At 44.1% G+C, this 20,168-nt stretch overlaps 1 long non-coding RNA gene across 1 annotated transcript in view; it reads left to right on the top strand.

Annotated features, from left to right (window-relative positions):
* The window catches only part of LOC149856080 (uncharacterized), a 296,033-nt gene that overhangs the window by 98,122 nt on the left and 177,743 nt on the right, over window positions 1-20,168 (top strand). The window contains exon 5 of the long non-coding RNA XR_016444389.1: window positions 11,914-11,980. This is a non-coding gene — a long non-coding RNA (uncharacterized LOC149856080). The remainder of the gene's footprint in view (window positions 1-11,913; window positions 11,981-20,168) is intronic.

Below are 20,168 nucleotides of genomic sequence, written 5' to 3'. Positions count from 1 at the left end.
CTTGTGGGCACCTGGCCATAACTGCTGCCTGGGCGGCGGGGCTTTTCTGATTGCAAGGTCACTCCTCCTGCTCTAAATGCTGGATCTGCTACTGAAACCTGAACAATATGGCCTGTTATGTGCTTCGCTGGCCATCTGTGAGCATAAACACCTGAGCTGCATGTGCAAATGTGTGATTGGCATGCACTGTGGCCTGAGTACGTTCTGAAAATCAGGTCCCTAAGTATCCAGATGTGTGTTAACAGGACTTTGAAAGGATGCAGAGCTGAGTCCAAGCTACTTGGCCTTAGCTCTGAAGAACAGGTCATGGGCTGGTGTAGATCAGGGCGGCTCCATCACGCTCCATTTATACGCACTCCTCAGTGTCCCAAACAAACCAAGGAGACCTGCAGCCTTTGGGTTTTATTGAAGAAAGGGGGCAAAAGGTATGCTGGTGCACTCAGTTCATTTATTCTTTCTCTTACCCAGTCCATAAGGGTCATAACTGTGGAGTTACCAAAGGTCAGGCCAATTCTAGCAAGTATCCTGAGAGCAAAAACTCTAGCAGGGAAGAAGTGCCTCACCATGACATGGGTAAAAACCCACAATGCTGAGGAGAGCTGGCAAATGTTTAAACAGTGTGTCTTCCTTTCCTTTTTGGGTTCACCTTCTGCAAATATGAAATGAATGAAGTTCTAGGAAGTTACAGTAAAGGAACAGCTCTGTGGGAAGGTCCTCCAGTGGTGAAGAAGTTCACATTACTATTGCAAGTCAACTGAAGGAGTACCACTGTTATATGGGGTATTATGGGGACATTGCAGGGGTGTGCATGGGGTTTTTGAACTTCCGCTGGGGAAGATCTCGGCCCGTGACAGTCCCATGATGGGGGAGTAGGGAAGTGGCGTGACACTGCCGTTACGACCCTTGAGCTGAGCAGCAGACCTCAGCCTTCACTCACTGATATTAGTTTAGTTAATTATTACAAGTCCCTTGATGACAGTGAAGTTAATCTTGACTTATGGTGGTGTGAATCCATGGTGAATCAGGCCTGTGTATCTGCTAAACCAGTAAATGGTCCACCCCTCCCCACCCAAAAATAAATCACAGATATGGCTGTTTTCCAAAAGGGACAAGTTGTTGACGCTCTGAGACTCACAAACTCATTATGCGTGTGACTGAACCTAGATTGGAAAGCATGACTTTGTTAGCTGTTTTTCTTTGGAAAAAGCATTCCTCGGTACAAGAAAATAAGCCTCACAAAAGCCTTAAGCAGCCACTGAGCAGCAATATCGCCTGTTGTTCAACCTCCTCGGCCGCACTGGGTTCTTATTATAAGTATTTATTTACAGGTTACGAGAAAAAGCCCATGACCTCACAGGACCCCCAGCAGGTGCTCCATGAACTGGGCGAACTCCTGGAACAACCCTGGTATTCTCTCCCTGCCTTATTATGGTCATTTCTTTAATGTGGGAATGCAGAGTTCAGACCTGTTGGAATATTTGGAGGGTTAGAAAGATATAAATAAGCCAGCTGGGGCTTCCACGCACCGGCCCAGCAACATTATATCGTGCTAGTCTTTGTTTTCACTGTATCACCTATTTTTTCGGGCCAGTGGAATAACCAAGCTGTAAACTGCACACCTTACAAATCAGTCTATCCTGACATTGCTGCAGCATTCATTACAAGCTGTAAAAAAACACGAGCGAGGAAGGTTTCAGTTCTACAGCCCAATTTTCCATTGCAATAACCCAATTAACTGGTGTGTGTTTGTTTTACAAAGCTCTAAGCTACAATAAACCATGCAGATACACAGGCTGCAGAAAGCTTCGTAATTAGGACAAGGTGTACAAATTAAACCACTCTTTTTAAACTTCAAACCAGCTAACTTCTGACATACTGTACTGCTGGGGCTTCTGGGACTAAACCCAATTAACATCTTAGTATTTTATAAGCATCGTTTTAATTGCATTTGTATGCAATCTTCTCTCCAAGAGCCTTTCAAGGTGCTAGCCCTTGTTCAGATTTTATTACTTTAGTGATTTAAATCGACTCTATCTGTGCTTCCCGTTAATAATGACTAGTGCTACTTCAAAATCTGGTCCGACATAAAACTGAGCTCTCCAAAGAATTATACTTTAAAACAGTTACATTTAACTTTATTATTACATTTTTAATTCCCCCCCCAGTTTGAACATTACGCCTTCAGCCGTTTTATCAAGCTGTCAGCTGTGTAAGTGCTGGAAGAGTGAGTGTTTCACTTTCAGAGCTTCATTATGGCTCAGCCTCTTGGCCAACGGGCGACACATTTTGTACCATGCGACATCGTCTTGGAGCGAGAGCTTTTACAATGGCAGCTTGAAGATTTGTGTGTTCGCAAATTCCCTAGTTTCAAGGCGAGCTGGGGGAAGGGTTAGGGGAAGTTTAACTCTTCCAAGGATGGCAAAGGAGAGTGATTTTACCAGGACTGAGACAAACCTGACTTTTGCCCTGAATGGACAAGCTATTTGGCTTGATCCAAACAAGGCCCCCTTACTTGTGTGAGTAATTCTTTCCGGGAACAGTGGAAAATCTGATGCACTCAAAAGAATGTGAATTCCCATCACTTTAATTTCTCTCCCTGTACATTTCTCCTACATGCTGTGTTTTTCCTTATGCATCTAATGTTTTGGAAAATTACCCCCCATTTCACGGGCCAGGTGAGATTTTCAGAGAGAAGAAATGGTATTAAGAAGTGCAATGGGAACACCGGCACCCAAGATCCACTTAATGAAATGATGCCTAAAGTGTGTTATCAGCCCCTTTCCCCAGTGTGATATTTATAGCCTTTCTTGCATCCTTTCATGGAAGGATAAAAAAAACATAGGAATGTGTTGGACTTTATTGAAATGATAGAATGACTCAAATGTTTATTTTAAAGTACTGGCAGTTTAAACTCAAAATATTTGTCCTCTTTGCAAAATGCAACTTAGGGTGAGCGTGTACGAATGTTACCCTCATGTAGGGTCCCTGCTATCCAGATACAAATATTGGGTCTTAAAAATGCAGAAGGTTCCTCCTGGAATATTTTGAACCTTTTCACTTGATTGAGTGTCTTGTCAAACAAAACTGGCAGCAGCTCTCTTAGAACTGCCTGAATCTATGCAGATATGATTTCTATCATGCCTTTATTATGTGTAGTCCATAATAAGGATGAGCATGTATAAATCATCGCTGGCTGGCACTTAGGATGAAATACTCAAAGGAGAAAGACATTTCTGTCTCCAAATGTCTAGCAATTTCCAATATTATACAGTAAGTCTCCCCAGAACCATACAAGACTCAATTCCATGCAGTCCTCCTGTGAAAGAATGAGACTTTCATATCTTTTTTTGCAAGAGTCACCAGTGAGATAAGAATTGTGCAGCTAAGATGTGTGCTGCATGTCAGCCAGAGTGAGTATATTGAAGTTGCATTTACAAAACCTTCTCTAATAAATTTGCACAGAGATGAAGGGTTTTGTCTCTGTAGTTCCCATATAAAATTACATATATGTGTATGTGTGTGTGTGTATGTGTGTGTTTGTATAAATGTATACAAATGAATCCCCCCCTCCATGGTATATTCACCTATGTTTTAAAACATACACAACAATGTAGACGAACGTGCACATTATATATGACATGTAATTTTTGGGCAGCAATAATCTAGCCAAACCTCAATATTATAAAATTGGATGATACGCGAAATGGTAACTGATAGGAGAAGTCCTAACAAATTGTGTCACTCTTGGCCCTGCAGTATATAACGTGAACTAATCAAAAATAAAAAAAATATTTTGAGAAAAATCTATAGATTTAAATTGTTTCCATTTGTGAAGGGTTAGACATTTTCTCTTTCTTTTGAATTTTTTTAATAGATATATATTTTTCAGAAACATTTAAGAAATTATTTTCTCAGGGTTGTTTTTCAGAAGAAAAGGTAGGTTTTAGTAAATAATCTGACAGATTTACATATGATTAGGATAATGCTTTTAATAAAAATATCAGTAAGAAGTGTCATGGAAATGGAGTAGGTTGGTAACATCAACTCTTTTTTTTTCCTGAAAAGTTTTGTTATTGAAAACAAAAGCCATTTTAGATGAAGAAAAAAATTGTGCAAAAAGATTCAAGCCGCCTACATAGATAAAGAGCTGGTTGCATTATCATCCTGTGTATAGATAGATACCTTTATTTCTTTAGGATGCTACTGTATTGATATGTGCATAAATGTATATGTAGGATGATAGCACATGCCTGTCTTAGAATTAGAATTTGTCAGAGAAGAGACTGGCAGTGTGCAATGTGAAAGACAGAGGTCATTTAAGACCGTGTATCACCAAAGCTGAAGTCAGGAAGCTGTCATTCTTGACACCCCAAACTTTTAGGTGACAAAAAGATGTCTATTATCATGAAGGGTGTTATAAAGAGCATGAATGCCTTAGGAGGCACGGCGCTGGGGCCAGGGGGGCTGGCAGCACTGGAGTGCTCGTTGCAGAGAAACCTTCGAGTGAGGACAGAGCACAAAATTCCCCTTTCACAGTAACGAGCAATTTGTAAAATACAGCCAGGCACACTGGAGTGTATTATTTCCCACTGTATCAGAAGAAAGCAAACATAACAAGTGTCACTATGAGTTATCACTCTTTGTGACCACTAATGCAACTGTTAAGTGTACAATTGCCTGCCAGGTTACACAGGCTGAACAATGGCATACATCACTTTATTAACTATGTTTGCAGAGAGCCTACACCTGGCTTTACCCAGCAAAGGCTGCTTATTTATAGTAAAAGCAGCATGGTTATTTGGCAAAGGTAGGCTGTTAGTGGCTATGCTTTCTGCTCGTTCAAGAAAATTGCACCCCAAAGGAGTTGGCTTTGTGAAAGATCGAAGCCTTTACGAAAGAGACCCTGTCCTACAAACCCGCTCGCTATATATAATCAACATCTCATTAATTAGAAGACAGATCCAAAGCCAAGTCACTCTGAGCTGGGCTCCTGGGCTTGTGACAGAGGCAGGGTAGACTTGCTTATGTCCTTAGGCCGACACAGCTACAACCTACACCTTGATGATCCAGTACTCATATTGAAAGGCATCAGGGAACCACCAAGGTGTCCGGTCCTTGTGTGTGCGACTCATTCCCAACCTGTATAGTCCAACACAACTCAGCTGCAGGCGTAACAACCAGGCCCTGTGATCCACAGTTTTATTAGCCTTTAAAAGAAAGAGCATTCATCACATTATGTGAGAGGGGATTCTTTTCCGACTGCATGTTGTGTATATACGGCAGCTATCACCTTAGCATCCGAAGTGCCAGACAACATCATCAGAAGCATAAATTCAGAGCGCCTGGTGTTTTCGCTCTCATTTCCCCTGGAATTATGGGCGAGCATAAATTTATGCTCTTGTACAGAGTTGTTTGTTAATAGATAGAGTGCCTGAAGAAAGGCATTTTGATCAGGACCCAGCCAAACTTGGGCTCAGTTGAGTTTTTTTCCTGCCAATGGGGTTCCCAAGGTCGAATCCCATCAGCAAAAATGTTCTGCCCTTCTTTGATGCCCAGGGCTAGAGACTCTGAGTCTCACCAGCCCCCTTTCCTGACAGAGCACAGACCTCTGGAGAACTAGAAGACTGAGCAAATGCGACTTCTGCGTCTGCTGTTAGAGGTGTTACTGTACCATGGTTGGCCTCAGCCAACACTGGGGCTTGGTCATGTATTGGGCGCTGCACAGACGTCCATGTATATGTAAGCTCTCTAGGGCAGGGAGTCTTCAATGGGTAAGGCAGGAAACAGGTTGGAGAGGAAACAAAGGCATAAAGAGAGGAAGTAGCTTGATAAAAGGAACCCAGGAGGTCACTGGATGAGCCAGGGAATAGCACCCAGGTCCCCTGAGATGCGGCTGGCTGTGTGAACCAGCAGATAACGTTTCATTTTCAGAAGCCCTGCCTAAGCCCATTCCTAGTTCATGTATCGAAGTCTTTGCTTCTGCACATGCTACACCCATGTCTTTAATGGTAGTTTATTGGTTAAGTTACAGATATACACATGGCTACTGCTGGGTAAAAAGTGGTGGGGCTTTACTGACCATCATCTGCTCTGCAGGATCTGCCTGCATGCGCTCCTGTGCCGTGGAAGTGAAACAATGTGAGTTTGTTCCCTTTTCACTGTGCTGAACCACCACGGCTTTGGTTCGGCCACATACCCTGCGGTGAGACAAAGGGTGCTCCTCTGAACTTTGCACATTTAAGAGAGACAGAGGCTGAGATCCTCAAAGGCATGTAGGTGCCTACTTCCCATTGATGGCAGCTGGGAGGTAGGTGTCAAAAAGCCTTGAAGGGTTTGGGCTAAGGGACTTTCCGGTGGGAATTCTGCTTCTCAGCTAGGAACTGAACTTGTATCTCCCAGGCCTCTGGATTTCCTATCCTCCTAAGCACAAGGCAGCATTTCCCAGCTGAAGGATCACCATGTGCTGGCTTGCCTTGTTCTAGTTGATCCTTTCTATAAAAATGCACCAGTAATTTGTGTCTGTGCAGATCTTGGGCTCTGGGCAATGCTCTGTGAAATCACAGGTCAGCCATACGCCAGGTCGGACAGTGAAAACATTCAAGGCTCTCTTCAAAGCTCACAAAGCCTGGGCTGTTTAGCGAGACCTGTGCTGGGCAGCGTCGGGGCCATCATTCTTGATGAATAATTTACTTAGTGTATTTTCCTTATTTGTTTGTGATCCTATTAGCAAATGGCTTGAAAAAGTGACGCACTCGAATGATTTTGTTTGGCTCCCGGTTGGATTCAATGTAAAGGCTCCTGCTGACTTCCATGAAAAATTGATCGGGCCCTATTTGAAATGACTCACATGCTTGCTCGTCATTTTGTCCATAGCATCACCCAGGGCATCACCACAGCATCATTCAGCCTCTAACTGATGGGAATTAAGGAGTAAGCTTTAAGGATGGGTTTTGCCTAAAACAGGGTTTCTTGCATCTCCTGGAACGGCCAATGCCAGGCACTATCAGGGAGAGGACAGTAGACCAGATGGACCTATCAGGCCATTCCTATCTTCCTATATCTGTACATTTGCTCTAGAAACAAAGACACTGGATCACATGTAAAATGTGCCATCACTGGTGTTGTTGATACATGCAGCTAATGTCAGCTTCCAGCCAAACGCAAGTGTAGTCTAGCATCCCACTTGAAAACTTGCTTTCTGCAAACAAGCGAGCATTCACCCCCAGCACGAGCTGTGTGCACACATTGGTCTTTGCAAAGCTACCAGAGTTAAATGGGGATTTCTTTAATTTTTTTATATTCACCCGGCATGTGATAATTATAAGCTTCTGAAAGCAAATCTCTGGGGTCGCACACAGGGGAGGATCCAACCCTGCTTTGAAGTCCGAACAACTGCTCTTCGGAAAGCTTCGCACTCTGCTAACCCTCCCTGGTGCTCTGTGAGATTTCGGATGCGCAGTTGTTTTACCGGCTAGATGGCGCTGTCATCTAACGAAACCCGGCTCCCGGCTACCTGGCCTTCACATGCCAGGCTGCATTAGCACTGGTCTTCTGAGAAATAGAAATAACTGGAGCTTAGAACAGATTGCAGAAATAATAATACTAATAATAACACAACCCCTCCCCAACCCTTCCTCGTATTATTTTTAAGGCTTTTATTCAATGCGCCTGTGAATCACGTATAACTTTTAATAGATTGTGCCACACATCTGAAGTTGCAGGGTTTTGATATAAACCTACTACCAGGTAGTAATTATGAGTGTGAAAGACATTGGGGGAAAGCATTTTGCAGACTTGCCAAGACTAACAGCTTACAAATAAAGACCCGTTCCTTCTCTGGTTTAAACCTACACCCTGAAGAATTTGCACATGCATTGGAAATGAAACAAATGCTGTATCTCCATGTTTACCGGGGAAAAAAAGAAAAGAAAAAGAAAAACTGACTTCTCTCGGCCCTCCTATAAATACGTTGCGTGCTGGCAAGTGTGCAATGAGACACGGGGTGCTGGGTGTTTCATGCAAAATAATGCTAGAAATTTAACCAGAACGTTGGCTGCGAGGGATTAATTGGTGTCTTATTTCCGTGGCTGACACTACTACTTGTAAGTGAGGGCCATGCGACCTGTCCCGCAGTCTGCATCACAAGTTAGGACTGTGAACTGCAGCTTGAACTGTATTATACCCACATAGAGGATGGAAAGCTGCAAACACGGAGAGAGCACGAGGGAGAGATGGGAGTAAGGGGACACCAAGGGAGAAAAACCACCAGAGAGGATGTCAGGAAGAGGGATCTTATATGCAGGGAAGCTAAGAGGAGAGAAGAGACAACAGAGGGAAAACTGGAGAAGAGGAGAAAAGCAAAGAGAGGATGGAGCAATGAGAAGAGGAGGCGGTGGAGGGATGAGAGGGGGCAGAAAGCAGAGAGCGATGAGAGGAAGGCAACTGGGAGGAAACGACCCAGAGGGAGCATCACTGAAGCTTGGGGGGCAGGAAGGGCAGAGGAAGCAGGGGGAATGGAGAGCTAGAGGGAGCGAGCCCATGCACAGGGTGCAAGGTGCAGACGGAGACGGGAGCACCAATAAAGCCTCCCCTGTGGGGGAACGCTCTCTGGTCGCATCCTGGTGGCTTTCAGGGGTACTAGGAGTCTCTCTGGTCAGATCAGAAATGATACCAAAGTGCACGGACCTTGACACCATCCAGGGGAGATGATCCCAATGGTCCCAGTAAAGGGATCTGATTCCTTGCTGCGGTCCCATCAAGGCTCTCAAACAACTCTCTGAGGTGGGGGTGCGGTTTCTTGGGCTTTGACAGCAAACAACTTGTGAACCCCCCACGTTTTAGCCTAGAGCCAGCAGCTGTAGTGAGGAGCCTTTGCAAGGGGTGAGCTCAGGCACCCTGGGGATTGATGCACCCATGGTCTTGGAGGGCCTGCACCGCACCACCCTAGCATCTAGTCGGTCGTCTCTCCTCGGGGCTTCCTGTGCCGGCTGCTGCTTTGAGACTACTGGGGAACGAGCACTGAGGTAGAGGTGCAGAGTGAAAGTCACCCTGGTGCAGAGAGTGAACCCAAGGACTTTGAACCATATGCATCCTACTGAAGCCTTATTTTGGGGGCTTAATTGCATTTCATCCCAAATGCATTAGCCCTTCCAGGAAGAGTATATGGCCTTGTTCTCCTCTAGCCCTGCCTGCATTTAAATGAGATTATGGCCCCTTTGAAAGTCCCCAGAGCTTTGTGTCTGGGTGCGCATGCCTGTGTATGTGCGTGTCTGTACACACCTGCACCCCACGACCATGCTAAATGTAAGGGTAGCTGCTTATTGCAACTTGAGTCCATGACTGCTTCCAAATTATCCAGCCTTTGCTTCCTGACAGATTAAACTGTTTTTTCCCAATAGGAAATGAAGGATTGCTCAGAGCCTGGAGCTGATCTGCAAATTTCTAATCCTCCCTGCCATGGTCCCATTTCTTCCCACACTTTCTGCTGTTGGGAAAGAAGAAAGTAAAAAGAGAAATTGAGAGTCGGATGGGCTGAGCAGAGAGCAGGAGCTGAGATTTGTTTTTCCTGGCTGACACACTGGGTGCTGTTGGTGTGCTCACCACTTCCTTGAAAGGCCAGTGCAGGGGGGGAGAAAAGAGATTAAGGTCATCAAGATAATAGAAAGAATATTCAGACTGGAAGCAGAGGGGAAATATTGAAGGCCTGTTTTTCCAGTGGTAAGTAATCAGAGTGCAGGAGGATGTAATTTGCAGATTAGGAAAATGAACAAAGACTATAAAATTAACTTTATGACAGAGAGGAGAACAGCCTGTTTGAAGGGGGGAAAAAACCCTGGCCCTCCATAAAGCTTTATGGCTGATACCATCAGAACGTTGATTTAAACAAAATAGGAAATATCAGCAAATAAGAAACAGCGGGGGGCAGCTTCAGCTCTCTGTTGTGTTATAATCTGGATTGAATGCAACGTGCAATGCAAGGCTTGGCATTTCCAGGAGGGCAAAACCCTCTAGGGTTCCTCACTCCCACTTAACGGCCGCGCTTGGGTTTGGGGACCAAGGAGGGATGGCTAAACCATGCCCAACCCACTGCCGGGTGCCAGCACTAACGCTGCACACGAGAGCCCAGTCCGGGAAGGGTCCTGCCTGCATCCTCTGAGTAAAATTGCTGGCTTTGGGGAGCAGCCCAGTGGGAGAGATGCTCTTGGTGAATAAACTGATTTACAGAGCACACGGGGAACCCCACGCTGCAGGGCAGCATGAATTGGATGCAGCTTCTGGCACTAGAAACCCTGCTGTGTCCCATGCCAAGGTTTTACCTCCATCATTGAGGAGCTTTTTGGTTTTTCCTCCTTGCAACAAGTCACACTTGGCTCTCGATCTGGCCCAAGTGAATGACATGGGTTTTTACAAGGAGCGGAGAGAGATTTTCTTAAGCTATCATGTTTTATTGGCAAGGAATATTTTTTTCTTTCTCTTTTGAGGTGGAGGAGACGGGGGAGGAGTAGCTCGCACTCAGCAGACTCTATTCCTCACATTCTTCACACCTGTGATAATGTTTACAGTAGCCCGGGAGCCTCGGGCAAGTTTTATAGACCCCAGTGCGGCCCTGCGAAGAGCAGGAGCTGCGGAGTCGTGCTAGCTGCAGGACAGACCATCTCTTTGTGTCACTTGGCTTCCCTGGTTGTTTTGCAGCAGAGGGAACACATCCAGAAAAGGCCACCAGACAGCAATGGGCCCGATTCTTTGGTTGCGAGGGCTGGGATTCATCAAGAGTCAACCCAATGGTGTCAGATTTACAACTGATTGGAGCCCAGACCAAGCAGTGTCCATCAGAAAGGGAGGATGATGATGCCGGGTCCTGGAATAATATATTCAGTGTTAAACAGCTGCTGCCCCAGCTGTAAATCAAGTGCTTGCAAAGTGGTCCCACCTTCCCTGCACCCTGCCCATTCTCCTTGGAAAAAGGAGAAGAGGAGAAAAACCAGTGAAATTAGGGATGGGTGAAACAGTCCTAATAAAATATAAATAGATCCAGCTCTTTGATCATACACCCGCTGACTGCGAAACGCGCAGCACGTCCCGTCCTCAGGGCTACCTTGGAGGACTGGAAAAGATCACTTAATAAAGGCTTTAAAAGATTTCTTAATATTGATATTTTGGGGTTGCTTTACATTTTACAAGCCGTATTTCTAATTTTCGCTAAAAATACAAGGCGCTGGAGATTTTGTGTGAGCTCCTGTTCTCTTGACAGTGTCATTTTGGACTTTGCAAAGCATTTGGCTTCAATTCTGGAAGTCATAGAAGTCGAGTTGGTCAAAATACAATATTTTCTACCAGCAAAGCTTGACTAGTTATTTTCCATGAAAAGAATTAATTGTGATATTTTAGAGTTTCCTATACATTTTGAACTGCTGACAGAAATCCTCAAAAAATTATAAACATTTTTAGTTTTTGAGGAAAAAAATCAATTAAAAAAATTAAAAAAAAACCATCTGCTTTTTCAGTGCTTTTTGGTGCTCTGTAAAACTGTTGACATCAGAAGAAATGTGCTTTGAGATGTGGACACAAGTTTTTGACCTATTCCAATACAAGTGAAATCTGCAGAGCTGCATTTGTGGGGGGAAATGTTGAGTTTTGATCTAGGCTGGGTGTGTGCTGCTCTCTGATTCTAGCAGCTGCGTGGTGGTCCACCCCGGCCCATTAATATCTGAGCCTGTCGTAGGTGCGCGGGAAGGGGCAGCAGTATAGTTTATTTCTCAATGGGATCATTTTGATTCTTGACCTGGAAAACAATGAATGTCTCCTTCATCTCCCAGGCACATGACAAGTTAAACACTTTGGCGGTTGCACAATCTAGGAGCTGACTTTTTGTCAATTCTTATTTTGTAATTAATTTTTCTAATCCTGTCACAGGCCCTGTGTTAGCTGGACTTCCAGCAGAACACCTGCAGAGAGGGGTACAACCCTGAACCTCGCCTCGGTGAGTTTTTTGTGCCTCATTTGTTGCTGCGATGAGGCTGGCCTGTTTAAGTGAAATAACAAACCTCCTTTTCCTGCCTAATTTAGCCTCTGTTCAATCTGCATTTAGAGCAGTGGCTCAGCTAACACAGACTCACCTGATCAATCTTCCCTTGGAAGACTTGTTTTAGAAGGAGGCATGGGGAGGAGGGTGACTGCTGAAGTCACCTATACCATCCTGGATGGCTGGATCTTGCACACAGATACTCTGCACGTGATAGAGCAGCGATGACCATGGCTGAATCTGCATAGCCACTTGCTGCAAGGCGGCCTTTGCTGTCTCTACCTCGAATGTCAACTCTGCCTATGGAGGGGACACCCTCGAAGGACCAGGGAGTGCAGCTTGAGTCCATCCATGCTTTGGCTCTGCAATGGCCCGGGCCTGGGTGCTGCCACTCTATTTGTACTTGCATGGTATATGTAAAGGCAGTCTGGGGGCCAGCTCTGGTTTGTCAATTGTTAAGAGCTCTGGCAAAGCAGACCGTGACTGCCTCTCTGCATCCATGGTGTCGGTGTTCAATCTGAGCACTTTTTTATCCTTACAGTGATTGGCTTGAAAAGAAGCAGGTGCTGCTGCTACTGCTCTTATTTGTTACTTGTGTAGGATGCAGGCAGCAAGCTCGCTCTAGAAGGGGGTAAGATGAGTTGTTACTATCTGCCTGGAGCCCAGCCAGCCAGTGCTCACTGCAGCATGCAATACGGCAATTCATAAAATGTGACATTCATGTTGGTGGTACACCGCTGTGAGCCTATTTTACTCTGTGATAAAGACTACATCTGTCAGGGTTCATCTCCTCATAGTCAGGTCTGTCGGACAATTACCCAGTGCAGACTTGCTCCTAGCCTAAACTGGAGATAGGGCTGGCCCTGTAGCATATCTCCATTGAGCCTGTATTAGCCAAATATCTCCTAGGGTAGTGGCTGCTGTAGGTTTCTTTTATACCATCAGGTTTTCTTATCCTGTACAGTGCTGAGCGGGCTTTCATCAAACTCTGCAGCTCTCAGGAACAATTCAGCACCTCCCGTCCTTAGGGCTCAAGGGGAAAATCCAAGTCATCTTTGCCCATTTTGGTGCCAAAACTCTAGGAAGAAAATTAAACCTTTGATTATATATATATATATATATATATATAAAAATATATATTATGAAGGAATGTCAAAGAATCACTATGCACCATTGGAGGTTTGATAAGTTACAGGCCAGCAAATAAGTTTAGGTCTTGTTATTTTTTTGAATATTTTGCATACTTTTGTTTTTTAAAGTTTCACCAGCTCTGCTTTGTTTCAGTTAATCAAATTCTTCTATTGCAGCACTGGGACTTTTAAAGCATTTTCGTAACCTCCTGTCTTGGTCCCAGCGGTTTAAACATTATTTTATAATTAGCCTTCACAACTATGTTATACATTTGCAAAGGAAAAAAAAAATGTTTCCCCCCCCCTTATTTTTATATAGGGGAATTACTATTTCTGTCTGGGGACTGGAAGAATGTGTGTGTGTGTGCGCGCGCACGCGCGCGTGTGCGCATGTATGCACGAGAAAGAGAGAGAGAAAAAGACTCAATCTGTTGAAATTTCATCTCCTGCCAGTTATACATGAAATCATCACTTAGGAGAGAAAGTGGGAAATTACTGAATGTGTTGGAAAATTCCTCACTTTTCTTAATGAAAATGCACTAAACTAGTGTGGCAGATGGAGGACCGGGGGTGGTGGGTGGGGGAAGGAAGGACATCCGTGTGTTAGACAAAAAATGGCAGGAAACATTTACTATCACCCCTCACTACGTAACTCAGCCTCAGACAATCTCCTGCTGATTTTGATGGAAATGAATTTGCCTTTTGGACCTGCTCTTCCTAACGCGAGGTTCCTACTGGGGGTTGACCTCAGCACAGGGCTGTCTCAGAGTTCAGTGTGTGTGTACAGGCACATATGCTTGCCTGTATCTGTTCTCCTATGTTTTCTGTAGTAATCCTATTAATCCCTAGGACTTTACAGATATTTCCTAACCAGTCCTCAGAGGGTGCATCTACATGAGACGCTTACTGCGCATTAGCCTAATAACACTGCGCAGTCCCGTGGCGGTTAAAAACCGTGCTAATAGCCTACTGTGCAGTGTTATTAACTTAATGCAAGGGAAGCTTCACAAAATAATGGTGTGCTGGCGTGACTGCACAATAACTCTAGTCCCTGTGCATTCAGTTAGTACGTCATGAAGAAGTGGTAAATTAAATGTGCAGTATCTAAGGCGCATTAATGAATGTGTAGATGCATCCAGTGTGTTCCTAGGGAGTAAGCACAAGCATCCCAGTCTAACTGAGAGGGAAAGCGAGCCACAAATGGGCTGAAAGAATCACCCAAGGTCATACGGAGTCAGTGGCAGGGCTTATATCAGAAGACAGGAAATCAGAGGTCCCAGCCATGTGTGCAGAGCACGTGGCCTCTCCCGTGGGTGCCATTTATTAAAGGAATCATTGATCTGTAGGGTCAGGTTTTTAAAGGTGCTTCTGCCAGCCCTGCTTGCTCATGGGTGAATTTTTGCTTTTTTTGTGCATCCACCATTCGTTGTAGGCAGAAACGTTGCTGCTTGGTGCGTTGTTGAACCAAAAGTGCCTGCAAACCAGCTCTGAAACCTATTGATCCGCAAATGTATCGAAAGCCAGTGAGACTCTTTCCATCGACTTCAGCAAGCTTTGTATCTGACCTCCATTGCAGACATGGTTTTTGGAGGAATAAGCTGTCCCTGCACAAAGGGAAGCTACTTTTGATGCGTTTTGTACCACAGCAGATTTATTCTGCACAGTCCTTCCCCCGCCATGTGTCTTAAAGGGAGAAAATAAATCTCTAGCAGTGTATTGACTTAATGGGGTTTGAATTTTCTAATAAGGGACGTGCCAGATTGTTCTGAGTGGAATTGTCCTGCTCGTATCTCCCATCCAGTTGTGTGACAGATGACTGATTTCCACAGCATCTGCCGGAGATTATTCTTTGCAGAGAGAAGCTCAGTCGGAGCCTGCCCTAAAACAAAGGTTTCACAGGTATAAAAATATTCGGGGAGGGGACGGGTGGAGAATGTGAAAATCAAATGGTTAATTCCTGCCGTCAGCCTTCAAAAAAGAAAATACACGTGAGCAAGGGAAAATATTAGTCTATCTCTTTTGAAAACCTCGAAAAAGATTTGTCTGAAGCGTGTATTTAAATGGGAAGCATACAGGTGTTTTCAGAGCTGCTCAAGCCTGCGAGCAGGCCTGGGGCAAAAGGGAGAATATGGTATAATGTAACGAGGAACATTCCTCCCCACTTCAGTCGGAAAATGCAAATCGACTCATTTCCTCTTTTGAGGAAGACTTTAGATAAGGGGGTCCTGGAGCAAAGTAACCCGTTCAGCACTTCTTCCCTCAGCCTTGCTGCTGCCTTCGTTATAACGTGCCAGGTGGGGAGCAGTATGTATGGAGATGAGGCCAAAGATGTATAATGAGTCAGGGATACAGAAGAGGAGAAAAGTGTGTGTGTGTGTGTGTGTGTGTGTGTGTGTGCGCGCGAGCACACAGGGAAGAGGGATGCTTTTCTCCTCGCCAGTTCTCTGCGCATTTAGAGGCAGCTTGTCCAAATGATTTGTTAGGTGCCAGTTCTGGGATGCTCTCTCTCTCTGACAAAGTCCCCGCACGCGTAGATTGAATTACTCTCAATTGAAAACTACTGAAACCTGAGAATAAGTTGCCCAAGTGAGAGAGGCAGCAGGGATCTGCATTCCCAGAGAGTCCTGCTTGTTGCTGACTGCAGTCATGGTGCTTCTCCAGAGACCTCAATGCTCTTCCTTCTCTCCTCCCCATCCTTGGCTTCTGGGGGAAGGATCTGAATGCATTTGGCCTGGATTTTGCACAACTTCCTTCTGCACACTTACTGTAAACCATTCCCTCTGGACTTTTGCTGCATCTGTTTTCCTGGCTGGTTTTAGGCTTTACAGAACGCCGAACTATTCTTGTTCTCATGTGCCCATTAAGAGACATATTTGCAAACACATAGTCATTACCCAGCCTCGGCCCGTGCATGTGGGACGCCTAAATGGGCTCTTTTGAAAAATCAGGTTTAATGGTGGCTAGTAACTTATGTAGGTCACCAGTCACGAATTAAGGCAAGCACTGAAATTCAGGAGGAGGTAGGTGCCTCTGGTTCCCTTTGCCCTCGGGGAACTCCCAGAATCACGGCATTTTCCAGGGGCTTGAAAAACCTTCCCAGTCCTCCTCCCTCATTTAATAATTTTAAGCACCTCTTGGAAAAGTGCAAATTTTTCATGGCTTCCTACTCTTGTGCTTTTACCACCTATTTAAACATATTTGGTGCTTTTTTCAATCCCCAGCTCTGGGAGGCATGTGACTACACAAGAATCTCAGCTCCATGAGAAGAAAAAGTAAGTTTCTAATGTTTATGTGGGTTGCACAGAAAAGTTTGAAAGTGTGACCTGCATTTACCTTAACAGCTCAAACACCTGAAGATAAATTAAAAGAAAGAAGTTATTTTACCTTTTAAAATATCTCATGATTTTTAGGGGTACTAGTTGTAGGGGTATAGGTCATGATTTTTTAGCCACTCTCTGGAGTTTTGAGGCCCTGACTCATGGCATTTGAAGGTTAACAGTGTTATGTTGACAGCCACAGGCATTTTGTCTGAGAAGAGAAACCAGGACTGTATCTGGATTCTCTTTCCCTAGCTACATGCTTTCTCCTTCACCAAAGAAAACCAAGTCTTTGTTATTTAGGATGGCTAATAGGTGCTGCACTCTTTATGGTACCAAGAAAAAAATGGCATGTAGTTTTTAAAAGCAATCTCCCATATTACTTCTAACGCTTATAGAAACTCCAGAGGTCTGTAAGGAAATGGTAACTTGAGTTTGACAGTATCCCTTTTACATGATAAATCTCTTTTTGGAGCAAGTTCCCAGTCTCTAATGAGGTGTGGGGAAATCTCCACAGTTACCAAAGTTCACAGGCTTGTTACTGAATTTAGCAGAATGATTCTGGATTTTTGCAGCTGAAATTAAGAGCAAAGTTTGTCCTTGGGCTGAGACAGTCCATAGGGGGTTCTTCCCTGGGGGCTGGTATTTTCTTGGGGGAAGAGATACATGCTCCTAAATCTCCATCAGGTGCATTCTTCTCAGTACAATGTATTTCTGTCATTTGATTATTCTAACAAGGGAAAAAAGGAAAGCAATTATAAAGGGGCTGATCTACTACTTGCTGAAGTCAAAGGGAGCCTCAGATCTGGTCTCAAAAGGAGCAACGCTAAGTAAGCACAATTTCAGGCAACGAATAGATGCATTTATAGCTTTAGGCCTCGCTTCTTTTGCTTTCTCTAGTTCCTTCAAACAAGAGCTGAATGGAGAATGATTATTCCATTTCACAACAAACTTTTGAGGTTTTGAAATGTGTTTTTGTTCCCTCCTGGAATGAAAGCAAAGTGTTTTGAACGTGTTCATAAAACAGCCAGGCGGAAACATCCGTTTTCAGACTGGAAAGGCAAGGTCTGGGATAGACAGCGCTGTCAGATGGGGCTGGCCCCTGCATCAGCAGCTGCAGTCTCCTACTGTCACCGGCAGCAGGTCAGGTAATCCCAGGTCGCTCTCTGGAAGAGACTGGGGAGTCTACCCTGGACCGCAGCAGCTGTCCTATTAAAACCTTTATCAGAAGTCCTATGTTTTTACTAAGGGTTCAGCTTCAACAGAACAGAAAAGAAAAGTAAAGTTTGGCTGGAAACAGCACACCTGGGTCTGCTTGGCAGACAGGGTTCTTTTGGTAGAAGTGATATCTTTTATTAGACCAGCTTGAAGCATTTTTGAAGTTGTGTGCGGTAGTCAGAGGATTGTAGATGTTGAGTCCTCTGGGAATGATGTTGTGTTTCTTGCATAGACTTAGAAAGTACATGTCGCTGTCGAGTTTGGCTTCTTTCTTCTTCATGTTGTGAAGTTTCCATTTCAAACGGCAAAATTTGATATCTTCCATGTTTCAGGGTTGTTGGTTGTAGCTGTAGTGGGTCTAATAAAAGTTGTTGCATCTACCCAAAGAACCTTGCCTGCTGATGTCCTTACACGAACACGCCTACGACCAACAACCCTGGGTCTGCTTGAAACTTGTTGTGAGTCCCACTGTCTTCAGCAAGGATCTACCTGCACAGCTGCCAAAACAATACACACAGTCACCACCAGGATCTTCTGAGTTGAAATCAGTTGGTCTTATTTGGTCAACTAAATTAGCAGGTCCCACAGCTCAGCCAGCTGGGAAGGCTGGTTCTTGCCTGTGTCATTGTGGGCCAGATTTACAAAGACATTTCGGCCCTTCAAATTACTCCTTGATTTTAAATTGCCCAAGTGGTTTTGTGAATCGCACAACATGTCCATCTCCATCTTTAGGTGCCCGAGGACCTGAAGAACTCGGACTCCATTCATTACCTTTTGGTGTGGTTGCTGGGTCTTTCCCAACCTACACAATGTCCCCGTTGACTAATGTGGTGGCATGTACAAAGTATCTGCCCAGATGGTGTATGATGAAGGGCAGGAAATGGGCAGTGACAAGGATTTCTCTTGCTGATTGGGTTTTTTTTTCTCTCATAATTTAAATCAAAATATCAAAACCCCAGACCTGAAACCAACTTCACAGTCTTACTTTGTATGTAAAAATATTCCATTTAAATCAGCAGTAAAGCTAACATGAAAGTGCCAATAAATAATATATGCAAAGAGTTTTTTTTATCAATATATAAAGAAATGTGGAGTTGTGAAGCTGTTGAAAACAAGCATTAGGAGATGTAATGAAGCAAGAATTAGAACAGCATAGTTCCTCTGGCCATTATAAATGAGAACGCCAGGTACCTGGAGAACAGGAAAACTGATGAGTACAGTCTGTTCAGGAGAGAAGGAGGAAAATTTCCCCCAGGAACACATTTCAAATTACTTATTTATGAACTGATGAACTGGGAGACCACCTATAGAGAGACAGGAGCAAGCAGTCTACTGCAGACAGCTACAGAACTCCAGCTAATTGTGCTGCTGGTTTCTGTTATAACTCCTGCTATCCAGCTGGGCTTCGGAGGCAGGAAATTTAGGCACTGACTAGAAGTCGCACTTTCCCTCCTTCTTGTCGGCATAAATATATACATGTATATTTTAATCTGCTGGAATCATTCGGCAAGGGCCTGGGAAAACAGCTGTTGCCTTTGTCTTGACAAACATTAGGGAGTGACAGGCGGCATTGCAGGCCTGCCTCTTCCAGGGAAGAGCACCTTGGTGCTAGAGCCGGGCTCTGGCACCTACCCCTGGAAAAAGGGTCATTGCAGAGTCCTGCTGAAATGCTGGATAACTGGGCTGGGGAAAAGCACGGGTTAAGTTTTGCCATTTGGTTTCCTCTCTGCTCTGTGTTGTGTGTATGTGTTCATACATGTATACATCTGTGTGCGTGTTACATGTATAAATAACACACAAACAAAACACATCTCTGTGTGTATTCATACGTGTAGAAATAATGTGTGCGTGTTATGTGTGCAAATAATACACAAGCACAATGCACTGCTGTGTGTGTGTGTATTCATACATGTATAAATAATATACAAGCACAATACATCTGTGTGTATACTCATATATGTATAAATATACAAGCACAATACATCTGCATGTATTCAGACATGTATAAATAATCTCTGTGTTACATGTATAAATAATCCACAAGCACTACACACCATTGTGTGTATGTGTATTCATACATGTATAAATAATACACAAGCACAGTCCACTGGTGTATGTGTGTATTCATATATGTATAAATAATGTCCATGTTTATTACATGCATAAATAAAAAACAGCACAATACAACTGCATATGTGTCTATTCATAGATGTATGAATAATACACAAGCACAATATGCCTCTGTGTGTGTGTGTGTGTGTGTGTGTGTGTGTGTGTATACTTGTGTATGTATATATATATGTCCTCCATACTCCTGGGCCGGTCGACTTTTCTTTTGCTGTGCCCATACATGCACAGGGGACCAGATCCTGATTTCATTTATACTCATATAAACCTTTTGGGCTCTTCAGTGAAGTCCATGATGTTTTACAACCAGTGAAAATGAGATCAGAAGGTGGCCCAAGCTATATGAAATATAGA

This window comes from Crocodylus siamensis, chromosome 10 (assembly GCF_052110815.1).
Source record: "Crocodylus siamensis isolate JL-2025a chromosome 10, ASM5211081v1, whole genome shotgun sequence".
NCBI lineage: Eukaryota > Metazoa > Chordata > Crocodylia > Crocodylidae > Crocodylus > Crocodylus siamensis.
This window is presented reverse-complemented; position numbering and strand designations above follow the sequence as displayed.